Below are 14,081 nucleotides of genomic sequence, written 5' to 3'. Positions count from 1 at the left end.
CTCACCAGCATCTGTTGTTTCTTCACTTTTAATAATTGCCATTCTGACTGGCAGGAGATAGTACATCATTGTGATTTTGATTTGCTTTTCTCTAATGATCATTAATATTGAGCTTTTTTTCATATGCTTCTTCTTCTGAGAAGTGTCTATTCATATCTTTTGCCAATTTTTGATAGTGCTGTTTTTTTTTTTCTTGTAAATTTGTTTAAGTTCCTTGTAAACAAACATGTGAGCTCTCATCGTTCTTGTTTAAACACCTAACAGGCATCCTAACCAGTGCAACATGGCAAGAAAATGAAATGAGACCAACAGAAGGACAGGGCACGGTGGCTCATGCTTGTAATCCCTGCATTTTGGGAGGCTGAGGTGAGATTATCACTTGAGTTCAGGAGTTTGAGACCAGCCTGATAGTGAGATCTCATCTCTACCAAATAAAAATAATTTTAAAAGAAAAAAGATCAATAGATAGGAAAGGAAGAAACAAAAGTCTTTCTTAGTCACCAGCTTCATTGCATATGTAGAAAACACTAGGAGATTCTGAAAAAGTCACTGGAATTAATCATTGAATTTGCAAAATAGTTCATAAAATATATGTAATAACTCACTTAGATGAACATGAAAAGATAGCAAACAATACTAGTCATCTAAGAAGTGCAAGTTGAAACCACAACGAGAAACCATCACATATCACCCAGAATAGGTAAAGTTGAAAAGACATTTGATAAGTCTAAATACTGTAAAGACTATGGAAAAATAGGAATGTCTGATATCGCTGGTAGGAATGCAAAAAATGTGGCAGTCAGCTTGTAAAGTGGTATGGTAATTTCTTATACAGTTACCCATCCATTACCACATGACCCAGCAATTCCACAAATATGTATTTATCCAAAAGAAATAAAAATGTAAGGCCACACTTGTAAGCAGTTATTTCTAGTGGTTTCATTAATAACAAACCCTAGCTGAAGTGATCCACATGTCAATCAACTAGAGAATAGAGAAAGCAATGCATAAACTGGGATTCCAGCAATACTCATTAGTTGCTCAGCAACAAAAAGGAGTGAATGGCATCATCTCAAACATCATTATGCTAAGTGAGAGACCAAACGAAGGACTACATAACATACGATTGCATGTCCATTAAATTCTAGAAATTTCACTATTGCAGTGACAGAAAACAGAGCGGTGAGTGAGTGAAGGGAAGGGGTGAGGGTGGGAAGCAAGGATTAAACAGAAAGGGGCATAAAGAAAGTTTTTAGGGAAAAGAAACTGTTCTCTACAGTGCCACAATTCAGGAGTAACTGGGTGGTGGAACTAAGGGGAGAGGAGGGTGTAAGGGGAGAGGAGGGTGTGAGGGATGAGGGCAGAGAGAAGGGCTGGAGAAGCAGGAGGTGAGGACAAGGAGCAGGGGAAAGGACTCCAAAGCAGTGGAGGAGCCTGGCAGGGGGTTCTGTGCATTCGGTGTTTCTGTACTGGGCAGTGTGGTAGTTACACGACTATGAATAATTACCAAACTTCACCAAAACCGCAGCTAAAATGGTGAAATTTATTACATGTAAATGCCCTAATAAGCAAAAAACAAAACAAAACAAACAAAAAACGGGAGGGAGGCAAAATAAAGACTTTTAGATCATCAAAACCATAAAATTCATTTCCTAGGGGTCCTGTACTACATTTAATTTTAAAGGAAATTCTTTAGGGTGAAGGGAAATGATACTAGATGGTGACCCAGATACACAGAAAGGAATAATTAACAACAGGAATGATGCACATACACGTGTCACATTCACACTCATTTTCTTAATTTCGTGAAGACATGTGGCTGCTTGTCTAAACAAAAAGTATTACACTGTATCATTGAGTTTATAATATAGATTGATGTCATATATAAAACAATAATAGCATAATGGTAGGTTAAAGGAAACTACACTGTTGCAAGTGTCCTTTATTTTGCTGGATGTAGTTTAATAGAACCTGAACTTCACTGTGAAAAGTCAAGGAATCGGGTTTCCATTCTTACAACAATTAAAAAACTAGTGTAAAGAAATATAGCTAAAAGCCACTAGGAGAATTAAAACTATAAACTAAAAACTGTTTATTTGACACACAAGAAAGTAGCAAAGGAGGAACAGAAACAAAAAGATATGAGACAAATTGAAAACATACAGCAAAATGGCGGACCAAAATCCAACCATTGTTAAGTGAAGAAATGACAGGACTTTGCTCACATTAGCTGAACTGCTGAGCACTGTGGGGAGAACAGACATGGGCAGGAGGTGAGGGGCAGTGTCAGTGCCACAATTCAGAAGTGACAGGGTGGCGGGGATTTAGGGAAAGGGGGGGGTGTGAGGGATGAGAGGGGCAGAGAGAAGGGCTGGAGAAGCAGGAGGTGAGGAAAAGGAGAGAGGAAAGAATTCTAAAGCAGTGGAAGAGCCTAGCAGGGGGTTCTTTGCATTCGGTATTCAATACATTTTGTTGGACTTCCTAAAAACTAATTGGCTCCTTATGATTAAAAAAAAGAGTTACAAAACACTTGGCTCCTTATGATTAAAAAAAAGAGTTACAAAAATACCAAGTGTCCAGATAAAATATGCACACTCCTTAGATGTGCAGAGTTCAGGAAAACAGGCAGTGCTTGAGCGTTGGTGAAGAGCATTGGGACTCCATGGAGCCCTCCCAACTTTGAGGTGATGACTACAGGCTCCTCGTTGCAATAGACAGTAACAAACCCTGCTTCTTTGTATTCAGGAGATGTTTGGACTCACACAGGGAAACTCAGGCTAAGGAATGAAGATAATATTTTTTTTTTTTTGAGACGGAGTCTCGCTCTGTCGCCCAGGCTGGAGTGCAGTGATCTCCGTTCACTGCAAGCTCCGCCTCCCGGGTTCACGCTATTCTCCTGCCTCAGCCTCTCCAGTAACTGGGACTACAGGCACCCGCCACCGCGCCCGGCTAATTTTTTGTATTTTTAGTAGAGGCGGGTTTTCACCGTGTTAGCCAGGATGGTCTCGATCTCCTGACCTCGTGATCCGCCCGCCTTGGCCTCCCAGAATGAAGATAATTTTAAATGCAACAACCCAGAGTCACAGATCCATAGTCTGGGAAAGTAAAACTTAGGAGCTTTGTAATGCTGTTTTGACACAGGTCTTTTACAAATTGGAATTCTACTCATTCAGGGATTACCAACATTGTGCTACCCACCGTATTAATAAACAAAAAGGAAACTTCCTTTGTATTAGAATCTCTACGTGGTGGCTTCAGACAAAACTTCACCAGATTTAGAGAGAAAACACCTGTCTCTACACCTCCATTCCCAGGGCGAGCTTACTCTCTGGCAGCAAGCTCCCCGTGGTGAGTTTCCCTGTACAAAGGTCCAAGGGGAGAGGTAAGGAGTGGGAGGCAGGGAGTCCAGTTCAGGGTCGGGGATTCCAGGACGAGCAGTGAAGGGGAAGGATCTGGGCGCAGCCTGGGAGTCTCTCCCTGGTTTCCACAGACAGATCCTTGTCCAGGACTCAGGCAGACAGTGTGACAAAGAGGCTTGGTGTAGGAGAAGAGGGATCAGGACGAAGTCCCAGGTCCCGGGCGTGGCTCTTAGGGTCTCAGGCTCCGAGAGCCTTGTCTGCATTGGGGAGGCGCAGAGTTGGGGAAACTCCCCTAGTTTCACTTCTCCTCCCAACCTGTGTCGGGTCCTTCCTCCAGGATACTCGTGACGCGTCCCCAATTCCCACTCTCACTGGGTGTCGGATGTCTAGAGAAGCCAATCAGCGTCGCCGCGGTCTCAGTTCTAAAGTCCCCTCGCGCCCATCCGGACTCAGAGTCTCCTCAGATGCCGAGATGCGGGTCATGGCGCCCCGAACTCTCCTCCTGCTGCTCTCGGGGGCCCTGGCCCTGACCGAGACCTGGGCCGGTGAGTGCGGGGTCGGGAGGGAAATGGCCTCTGCGGGGAGGAGCGAGGGGACCGCAGGCGGGGTGCAGGGCCGGGGAGCCGCGCGGGGAGGAGGGTCGGGTGGGTCTCAGGCTCTCCTCGCCCCCAGGCTCGCACTCCATGAGGTATTTCACCACCGCCGTGTCCCAGCCCGGCCGCGGGGAGCCCCGCTTCATCTCCGTGGGCTACGTGGACGACACGCAGTTCGTGCGGTTCGACAGCGACGCCGCGAGTCAGAGGATGGAGCCGTGAGCGCCGTGGGTGGAGCAGGAGGGGCCGGAGTATTGGGAAGAGCAGACACGGAGAGCCAAGGGCCACTCACAGACTGACCTAGCGGGCCTGGGGAACCTGCGCGGCTACTACAACCAGAGCGAGGCGGGTGAGTGGCCCCGGTCCGGGGCGCAGGTCACGACCCCTCCCCATCCCCACGGACGGTCCTGGTGCCCCAGAGTCTCCCGGTCCGAGATCCGCCCCGAGGCCGCGGGGCCCGCCCAGACCCTCGACCGGGGAGAGCCCCAGGCGCCTTTACGCGGTTTCATTTTCACTTGAGGCCAAAATCCTCGCGGGTTGGGCGGGGTGGTCGGGGCGGGGCGGGGCGGGGCTCCGGGGACTGGCTGACCGCGGGGATGGGGCCAGGGTCTCACACCTACCAGAGGATGTCTGGCTGCGACCTGGGACCCGACGGGCGCCTCCTCCGCGGGTATTACCAGCGCGCCTACGACGGCAAGGATTACATCGCCCTGAACGAGGACCTGCGCTCCTGGACCGCCGCGGATATGGCGGCTCAGAACACCCAGCGCAAGTGGGAGGCGGCCCGTTATGCGGAGCAGCTGAGAGCCTACCTGGAGGGCGAGTGCGTGGAGTGGCTCCGCAGATACCTGCAGAACGGGAAGGAGACGCTGCAGCACGCGGGTACCAGGGGCAGTGGGGAGCCTTCCCCATCACCTCTAGATCGCCCGGGATGGCCTCCCATGAGGAGGGGAGGAAAATGGGATCAGCGCTAGAATGTCGCCCTCCCTTGAATGGAGAATGGCATGAGTTTCCCTGATTTCCTCTGAGGGCCCCCTCTGCTCTCTAGGACAATTGAGGGATGACGTCTCTGAGGACATGGAGGGGAAGACAGTCCCTAGAATACAGATCAGGGATCCCCTTTTACCTCTGCAGCAGCCTTGGGCACCGTGAATTTTTCTCTGAGGCCTTGTTCTCTGCCTCACACTAAATACATTTAAAGGTCTGATTCCAGCTTTTCTGAGTCCCTCACCCTCCACTCAGGTCAGGACCAGAAGTCCCTGTTCCTCCCTCAGAGACTAGAACTCTCCAAGGAATAGGAGATTATCCCAGATGCTTGTGTCCAGGCTGGTGTCTGGGTTCTGTGCTCCCTTCCCCACCCCAGGTGTCCTGTTCATTCTCAGGGTGGTCACATGGGTCCTGCTGGAGTGTCCCATGAGAGATGCAAAGCCCCTGAATTTTCTGACTCTTCCCATCAGACCCCCCAAGGACACACGTGACCCACTACCCTGTCTCTGACCATGAGACCATCCTGAGGTGCTGGGCCCTGGGCTTCTACCCTGCGGAGATCACACTGACCTGGCAGCAGGATGGGGAGGACCAAACTCAGGACACTGAGCTTGTGGAGACCAGGCCAGGAGGAGATGGAACCTTCCAGAAGTGGGGAGCTGTGGTGGTGCCTTCTGGAGAAGAGCAGAGATACACGTGCCATGTGCAGCATGAGGGGTTGCTGGAGCCCCTCACCCTGAGATGGGGTAAGAAGGGGGATGGGGGGTCATGTCTCTTCTCAGGGAAAGCAGGAGCCCTTCTGAAGCCCTTCAGCAGGGTCAGGGCCCCTCATCCTTCCCCTCCTTTCCCAGAGCCATCTTCCCAGTCCACCATTTCTATCATGGGCATTGTTGCTGGCCTGGCTGTCCTAGCAGTTGTGGTCACCGGAGCTATGGTCGCTGCTGTGATGTGGAGGAGGAAGAGCTCAGGTAGGGAAGGGGTGAGGGGTGGGGTCTGGATTTTCTTGTCCCACTGGGGGTTTCAAGCCCCAGGTAGAAGTGTTCCCTGCCTCATTCCTGGGAAGCAGCATCCACACAGGGGCTAACCCAGCCTGGGACCCTGTGTGCCAGCACTTACTCTTTTGTGTAGCACATGTGACAATGAAGGACGGATGTATCATCTTGATGATTATGGTATTGGGTCCTGATTCCAGCATTCACGAGTCAGGGGAAGGTCCCTGCTAAGGACAGACCTTGGGAGGGCAGTTGGTCCAGGACACACAGCTGCTTTCCTCCTGTTCCCTGATCCTGCCCTAGGTCTGCAGTCATAGTTCTGGAAATTTATCTTGGGTCCAAGACTAGGAGGTTCCTCTAAGATCTTATGGCCCTGCATCCTCCCAGCCTCCTCACAAGACATTTTCTTCCCACAGGTGGAAAAGGAAGGAGCTACTCTCAGGCTGCGTGTAAGTGGTGGGGGTGGGAGTATGGAGGAGCTCACCAACCCCATAATTCCTCTTGTCCCACGTCTCCTGCGGGCTCTGACCATGTCCTGTTTTTGTTCTACCCCAGCCAGCGACAGTGCCCAGGGCTCTGATGTGTCTCTCACGGCTTAAAAAGGTGAGATTCTTGGGGTCTAGAGTTGGGGGGGCGGGGGCAGAGGGGAAAGGCCTGGGTAATGGAGATTCTTTGATTGTAACGTTTCGAGTGTGTGGTGGGCTGTTCAGAGTGCCATCACTTACCATGACTGACTTGAATTTTTTGTTCATGACTGTTGTTTTCTGTAGCCTGAGACAACTGTCTTGTGTGGAACTGAGAAGCAGGATTTCTTCACGCCTCCCTTTTGAAGACATTCTGGCATCTCTTTCTGCAAAGGCATCTGAATGTGTCTGCGTCCCTGTTAGCATAATGTGAGGAGGTGGAGAGACAGCCCACCCCCGTGTCCACCGTGAGCCCTGTTCCCATGTTGACCTGTGTTTCCTCCCCAGTCATCTTTCCTGTTCCAGAGAGGTGGGGCTGGATGTCTCCATCTCAGTCTCAACTTTATGTGCACTGAGCTGCAACTTCTTACTTCCCTACTGAAAATAAGAATCTGAATATAAATTTGTTTTCTCAAATATCTGTTATGAGAGGTTGATGGATTAATTAAATAAGTCAATTCCTAGAATTTGAGAGAGCAAATAAAGACCTGAGAACCTTCCAGAATCCACATGTTCGCTGTGCTGAGTCTGTTGCAGGTGGGGGTGGAGAAGGCTGTGAGGAGCCCAGTGTGGACTGGGCCTGTGCCTAGTTGCTGTTCAGTTCTAAATGGGCTTTATGTGGTCAGTCCTCAGCTGGGTCACCTTCACTGCTCCATCGTCGTTGTCCCTTTAGTGGAAACTTGTCCAGCGGGAGCTGTGACCACAGAGGCTCAGACGTCGCCAAGGGCAGCCCCTGCACACGGGGTCTCTGTGCTTTCTGAGACAAATTTTCAGAGCCATTCACCTCCTGCCCTGCTTCTAGAGCTTCTGTTCTGCTCTGCTCTCCTGCCCTCTCTCCCTGCCCTGTTTCTAGTGATCTTGGTGCTGAATCCAATCCCAACTCATGAATCTATAAAGCAGAGTCTAATTTAGACTTACATTTGTCTCTGAAATTGGACCCATCATCAAGGACTGTTCTTTCCTGAAGAGAGAACCTGGTTGTGAGCTGCAGTGTGCTGGGGTGGGGGGCATGCGGGGGGCGTTGCTGTAGAAAGAGGGATGGGGGAGGGAGGGCACACAAGCAGCACTGCTAAGAAAAACATAGGCGGCCTCTATCTCAGTGTGAGGGGACCTTGTGCTGTACCTGCCACAAAGCAGCATTTGGCCTAAGGCTATGTTAATAAAGATACTGCCTTTAGAATAGGGAGGTCCTCCACAGTGATCATTCGTTCAACTGACCTTTGTCATTGGCCAGACATGGGACAGAATGGTTCTGCATCTGGGGAACACCATTGAAGTAAAATCAGAAAAATCTCTGGCCTTTTGTAGCATATGTTCCAGTGGAAGGAGGCAGACGTTAGATATGCTATAACCAGAGTAAGGAAGGAAAGTGCTAGAAGGTGGTAAGTGCTGGGAGGCAGGTGACCCAGGATGTGGGCAGTGGGGACGGGGTAGGTGGCTGTTGTGCTGGGTGGTCAGTGCGTGCCTTGTTGCAAAGGTGACCTCTGAGGAAGGATTTGAGGGACGTGAGGATGTCTGGGGAAGTTCTTTCCAGGTAGAGGAACCTCCAGTCCAAATGCACTATGGCAGGAAGGTGTCTGTGTTCCCAGAAGAGCAAGGAGGCCAGGAGGGCTGGACAGAGAGAAACTGAGGTGAGGTCAGAGGTGCGACCAGAGCAGGTGGGCTTGAGGAAAATGGGGTTGGATCTGACCTTTGCTCTGAGTGGGATGAAGAGTTAAAGGACAGTTTTGAGCAGAAGAGGGCCATGATATAGCTTCTCTTTTAAAAGGATCTCTCTGACTGCTGTGCTGAGAACAGAATTGAGAGGTGAGGGACGAGGGAGGCAGAAGGGAAAACAGTAGGAAGCGAGTACAGTATTCCAGGCTGGAGATGTCGGTGACCTCGACTAGGGCATGGGAAGGGGAAAGAGTGGGACCTGAGGGGATTCTGGATGCATTTGAAGATGAACTCACAGCATTTGTCAATGGATTGTATCTGTGGTGTGAGAAAGACGAATCAAAGACACCCATAGTTGTAAAATGAGTGAGTAGAAGGAAGGGTGGAGCTGCTGTCAGTGGAGATGGGGAGACTCTGGCAGGAGCATACTGAGGAGGGGGCATCACAGGCACTCAGTGGAGATGTCTACTAGGAATGCAGGTGGGGGAACTGGGGTGGAATTTGGACAGACAACTCCAGAGTTTAGAGGAAAGGAGAAATAGACTAGGCAGGAGAAATAGATTTAGGAGCTCATACCATATAAACGATACTTAAAACCTCAAGCATGGATGAGGAGGGCACCAAGGGAGTGATTGATTGTGGAAAAGAATGCGGGCAAGGACTGAACCCTGAACCTCCAGTTCTAAGGGATGTGATCAGACCACACCCAGAGCAGACTGCATAGTTCTGACCCTAAGTCTAGAGGACACTTAGACAAGGAACTCCCGTGTGCACAGGGATCACCCGGACGTGGTGCTGAGATCCAGGAAGTCTGGAGTCGAACAAGAGATTCTGTATTTATGACAAGGCTGGAGCTCATGTTGCTGTTCTCCAGATGACACTTGGAGTATCAAGAACATGAGGATCCCACATGTCGGAGCATCTGCCTCACCTCTAGGGCTTGTTATATAAACAATTCCTTGGTCTTGGGTGTAATACTCTCAGACTGGGGTTCTGGGGAGTGGCCTGAGTATTTTCTAAGCTCCCACCAGCAATCCTGTTGCTCAGTCAGATTGGGAACCACTGAGATCAGAGATCAGAGAGTGTCCAGGGTGGGTGGGTGGATGGGTGGGTTTTCAAACCCTGTTTAAAAGAGGATTTTCCTCACAGAAAGAAAAGGGAGGATGTGTATCATCAGTTATGAGATGTGACATTCCCTGTTGTTCTCTCCACCATGGAGTAGACACCAGGTAGAGAATTCAGGATGTGGCTCTCACACAAAGAACACCTGTGAATGCCGCTCTCTGACACCCACCCACAGAATCATTTCTCACTCACTTCTTGGAGCAAACTATGGAAACCAAATTTCTGTAATGTACACAAAAAGTCGTATATCTGGTATTGGGGCTAGTTTTATTGTGGGGAAGGCCACAGAAGCAGGCTGGAATCTACACATCCAGGAACAGAATCCACAGCCCACCCTGGATCAGGTCCCTCCTAGGAACAACTGCCTCTGCTGCTGAGCACAGATGCCACTGCTCACACCTCTGACACCCTGGTGCTGGACACTGGACCCTGAGACCAGGAGAGACGTCACTGCTGCACCTGGAAATTGGACATCACTACTGTCACTCAGCCATCTTTACTAAAATGTTTTTTGCACAGTCCTAGCCTGTCTGTCACCTCATTCTGGCTCAGAGTCTGGCAGTGATATAGGAGTTAAGAAGAAATTATTTAGACAGGTAGTGAGGGTACGGAAGGCTTTTAATGAAAAGCAGGCTCCAAATTATTTGCTTTTCTAACAAGGAGCAGCCTGTAATATCAAGCTTCAGACATAGACAAGTAAGCTGGAAGCTTGCACGGGTGAATGCCGGCAGCTGTGCCAATAGGAACAGGACACCTGCAACTGGGCATGTTCACAATGGCAACTCCATCTTCCCTTCTCTTTGCCAGGCACGTTTACAGTAAGCAGACAGCATGGCACCGGCCAAGTGGAAAGTCCATTTGCATAATAGGATGAGGGTGGGGTGAACAGCCTTCCACACGCACTGTGTAAATATCACACCTGGTCCAACCAACATGTGGGCCCTACATAAATCAGACACCATCTCCTCAAGCCTGCCTGTAAAATCTTATGCACTCTCATTCCAGGCCGGAATTCCCTTTTGGGTGCCCCTCTCTCTCACAAGAAGAGAGCTGTTCCCCTTTGTCTTTCTTTTGCCTATTCAACCCTTTGCTCCTAAACTCAATCCTCGTGTGTCGGTGTCCTTCATCTTCTTGGCTTGAGATGACAAACCCTTAGTATTTACCTGAGACAATGAACCTCTTCAGCAGGTGGTCATCGGACTGGTGGAGCTTAAGACTCATGTCCAAGATCAACTGCAGGGGTGACTGGAATGTTGTCCTCATCCAGGGAGGGAGATGGTGTCTGTCTCCTCTCAATATTTTACATGCTGTAAACCAAAAATAAAAATCAAAACCACTCCCTCCCAATCATTTTAATGGACACCCTCAGCCAGCGTGCTCAAAAGTTAACCTGAAAGACTGACTCAAGCCATCATGGAAAGCAGGTGTTGAACATGCCTCATTATGCTCTCTTCCCTTTTGGAATTCAGGAAAAGCTGACCAGGATTTACCATCAACAGAGACCTTAAATCTGATCAGAAACATTTACAATCTATTCTCTCTGAAGCCTGGCACCTGGAGGCTTGATCTGCATGAGAAAATTTTGGACTCCACCACCTCTTATCATAACCCAGACATTCCTTTCTATTGATAATAACTCAACCAATTACCAATCAGAAAAATTAAAAATCTACTTATAACGCAGAAGCACAACACCACAACCCTTGCTTGCTTCAAATTGTTCAAATTGTTCCAATGTTTTGGACCGAACCAATGTATAGCTTAAATGTATTTGATTGACGTCACACATCTTCCTAAAATGTGTAAACCCAACCTGTGCCACAACCACGTTGAGCACATGTTCTCCTGAGGACTGTGTCATGGGCTGTGGTCACTCATTTTTGGCTCAGAATAAATCTCTTCAAATATGTTACCGAGTTTGACTCTTTTCACCGACAGTGTGGAATTCTGGTGCAGTAAGAGGGTTCAAGTGCTGGAGTGTGAGGGGTGGGGAAAAGTGACAAATTTTAATTCTTGGAGCAGTGATCCAGGACGAGAACTTTATCTGCTACCTGGCAGGCACGCAGAGTGGCTGAATGAACCAGTGACTAATAAATAACATATTTCCACCCATTCCCTTGAGGATAGATTATTACATCTAGTTTTTGTCTATCCCAGTTCATACTCTAGATTATTGGAGTGGCATTGTGTGATAGTGAAATGATTATTCAAACAGCTTCCCTTGGCTTTGTCTCTTACTAGGAGTAAAACACCTAGGTTTGTAAGATCTCCGAGAATCTGGGTCCACACCGATGTTTTATATTAATATCTATATTTTCTTGTGTGTGGAAATATTTCTGGGGAGAGAATTTCTAACATTTATTAGTTTTTATGTGACAGCCTCAAAGGCCTAAAAAATCCTAACTTCTAGGTTAGAGGTAGGGCCACTCCACGTCTGGACAATGAACAGCTGGTAGTAACCTGTGTTTAGTAGATTAGGGACATGAAATAAATACTTACATTTTGTTTATCTTTTCCTCTGGGACCAAAAAGATAGAGGTGTGCTTGCTTACTCTTACTCTAAGTTTATCTCTGTGGGATGGTGATGGGATTTTCCTCCAACCAAATAACTTTCTGATTCTCTAATAGTAGCTGGGAGTCCTACAATTCGACTCAATTCTGACACTAACTACCTGGAGTTCACCAGGTAGACCCTAACTACCAGGGCTCCACAGGTTTAAGGGCTCAGTCCCACAAGACTGTCCTCACTTCAGATGCAAGTCACAAGTATCGGGTCCCAGGTCACCTGCACTTCTGCCTATCACGGCTGCAAAGTCAGGGGTCTCTCACCTCCCAAGGACTGATAATTCTTAAACTAACTCAAAGAACTCAGGAAGTAGTTGCTTTAGCCATGTAAAGCCAAAAGAAAAAAAAAAGCCAAAAGTGTCTGAGACAGGTCTCAGTCAGTTTAGAAGTTTATTTTGCCGAGCTGAAGACGCACCTTGGAAATAGAGACACAAATCATTGTAGCATCTGTGGCCCATGCTTTTTCCTAACAGGGTTTTGAGGACTTCAATATTTATAGGGGAAAGAGCAGCCAGGAGAGGAAAAGAACAGTCAACTATGCATTCATCTCCTGCTCAGTAAGTCTGCATTTTACATAAGATAAAGTAAACTTTGGGTAGAAAAGTCAGGGGGATGGGGGCGGGGTGAAGGGATGATGTCTTTGTCTTTGTCTTGTGCCTGTGAAGATAAGCTGTTAATTTACATTGTCGGGGGAAAGTCAACAAAACTCTGTTTTAGAGTAAAGATGTTGGGGCCCACAAGGAATTGTCTTGTGAGCAGTTTGTGAGGGAGGCCACCTGGGGAGATAGGTGGTCTTCTGTCTTTGCAGTTATTTGTTTAGGAACAAAAGAAAGGCAGTTTTTCCATCACTCAGTCTCCAAACTTAACTTTTCCCTTTGGTATAGTGAATTTGGAGTCCTGAAATTTTATTTTCTGTTCACACTCAGTATTGCAGTTTTTTTTATTGTTGTAGTTTAAATCCGCACTTTTTTGGCACCCGGGACCAGTTTCATGGAAGATAGTTTTTCCATGGACCAGTGGAGGTGGCAGAAGGCAGAGGGAAATGGTTTTGGATGAAACTGTTGCACCTCAGATGATCAGGTATTAGTGTTTTATAAGGAGCATGCAACCTAGATCTCTCGCATGCAGAACTCACAATAGGGTTTGTGCTTCTATGAGAATCTAACTCGGCCACTGATCTGACAGGAGACGGAACTCTGGTGGTCTTGCTCATGCTCTGTGGCCCACCAATCACCTCCTGCTGTGTGGTCTGGTTCCTACCAGGCCAGAAACTTGTACCAGTCCACAGCCCGGGGGTTAGGGACCCCTGGTTTAAATTATGCCACTATAGTAGAACACCTGAGACTGGATAACTTATAACAAACAGAAATTTGTTTCATTCATGTTGTCGAGGATGGGAATTCACAGATCAAGGGATTGTATCTGGTAGAAAACAAAAGGGCAAGAGAGGATGATAGGTAGGGGGAAAAGGAGGTCAAAGTGACAGCCTCAGGTCCTTTTATGATGAGCCTTAATCCATTAATGAAGGCAGAGCTCCGATGGTCCAATCACCTCTCAAAGGTCCCATTTCTTAAAAATGTTGCATTCGGGATGAAATATCCAACACAGGCTTTTTTGGGGAAACATTCAAACCATAGCAGTAATAAAGGATACAAATGGGCAGCCAGATGAAGAGGTGCACAGGGTGAGGTCTGGAAGGGTTCTGAGCACAGGAGCCTCTGTCCCCATGGAGATGGAGTTCACCACCTTCCCAGCACGTGGACAGAGGGATGTGCTCACCAGTTGGGAAGCTCTCCGAAACCCAATCTCTAGAGGTTTCTATGTAAATTTCATTGTGTAGGCAAGATTAATTAAATGACCAGCCATTGTGTGACTGAACTCAACCTTGAGCCTCTCTTTCCTTCCTAGACTTTAGGGATGGGGCTAAAAGTTCTAATCCTCTAATCACAGCTTCGTGTTTCTGGCAACCAGCCCCCATGCTGAAGCTATCTAGGAGCCCCTCACCCCATAGTCAACTCATTGCCATACTGAAGTCATGTTTATCACTGAGGAGATTGCAAATGTTTTAGAACCTGGTTGTCAGGAAACAGGGACAAAGACCAAATATTTTTATTGGACCAC

The 14,081-nt window shown here is 48.1% G+C and overlaps 1 pseudogene across 1 annotated transcript; it reads left to right on the top strand.

The window, feature by feature from the left end:
- Window positions 1-3,029: 3,029 nt before the first annotated feature.
- On the top strand, window positions 3,030-7,119 carry LOC108543095 (HLA class I histocompatibility antigen, B-67 alpha chain-like; annotated as a pseudogene). The gene is made up of 9 exons (XR_001889459.1): window positions 3,030-3,348; window positions 3,697-3,904; window positions 4,032-4,301; window positions 4,559-4,834; window positions 5,410-5,685; window positions 5,791-5,907; window positions 6,348-6,380; window positions 6,487-6,534; window positions 6,702-7,119. The product of XR_001889459.1 is annotated as an HLA class I histocompatibility antigen, B-67 alpha chain-like (transcript).
- Window positions 7,120-14,081: the final 6,962 nt, after the last annotated feature.

This window comes from Rhinopithecus bieti, unplaced genomic scaffold, assembly GCF_001698545.2.
Source record: "Rhinopithecus bieti isolate Rb0 unplaced genomic scaffold, ASM169854v2 scaffold_24193, whole genome shotgun sequence".
Lineage (NCBI taxonomy): Eukaryota > Metazoa > Chordata > Mammalia > Primates > Cercopithecidae > Rhinopithecus > Rhinopithecus bieti.
This window is presented reverse-complemented; position numbering and strand designations above follow the sequence as displayed.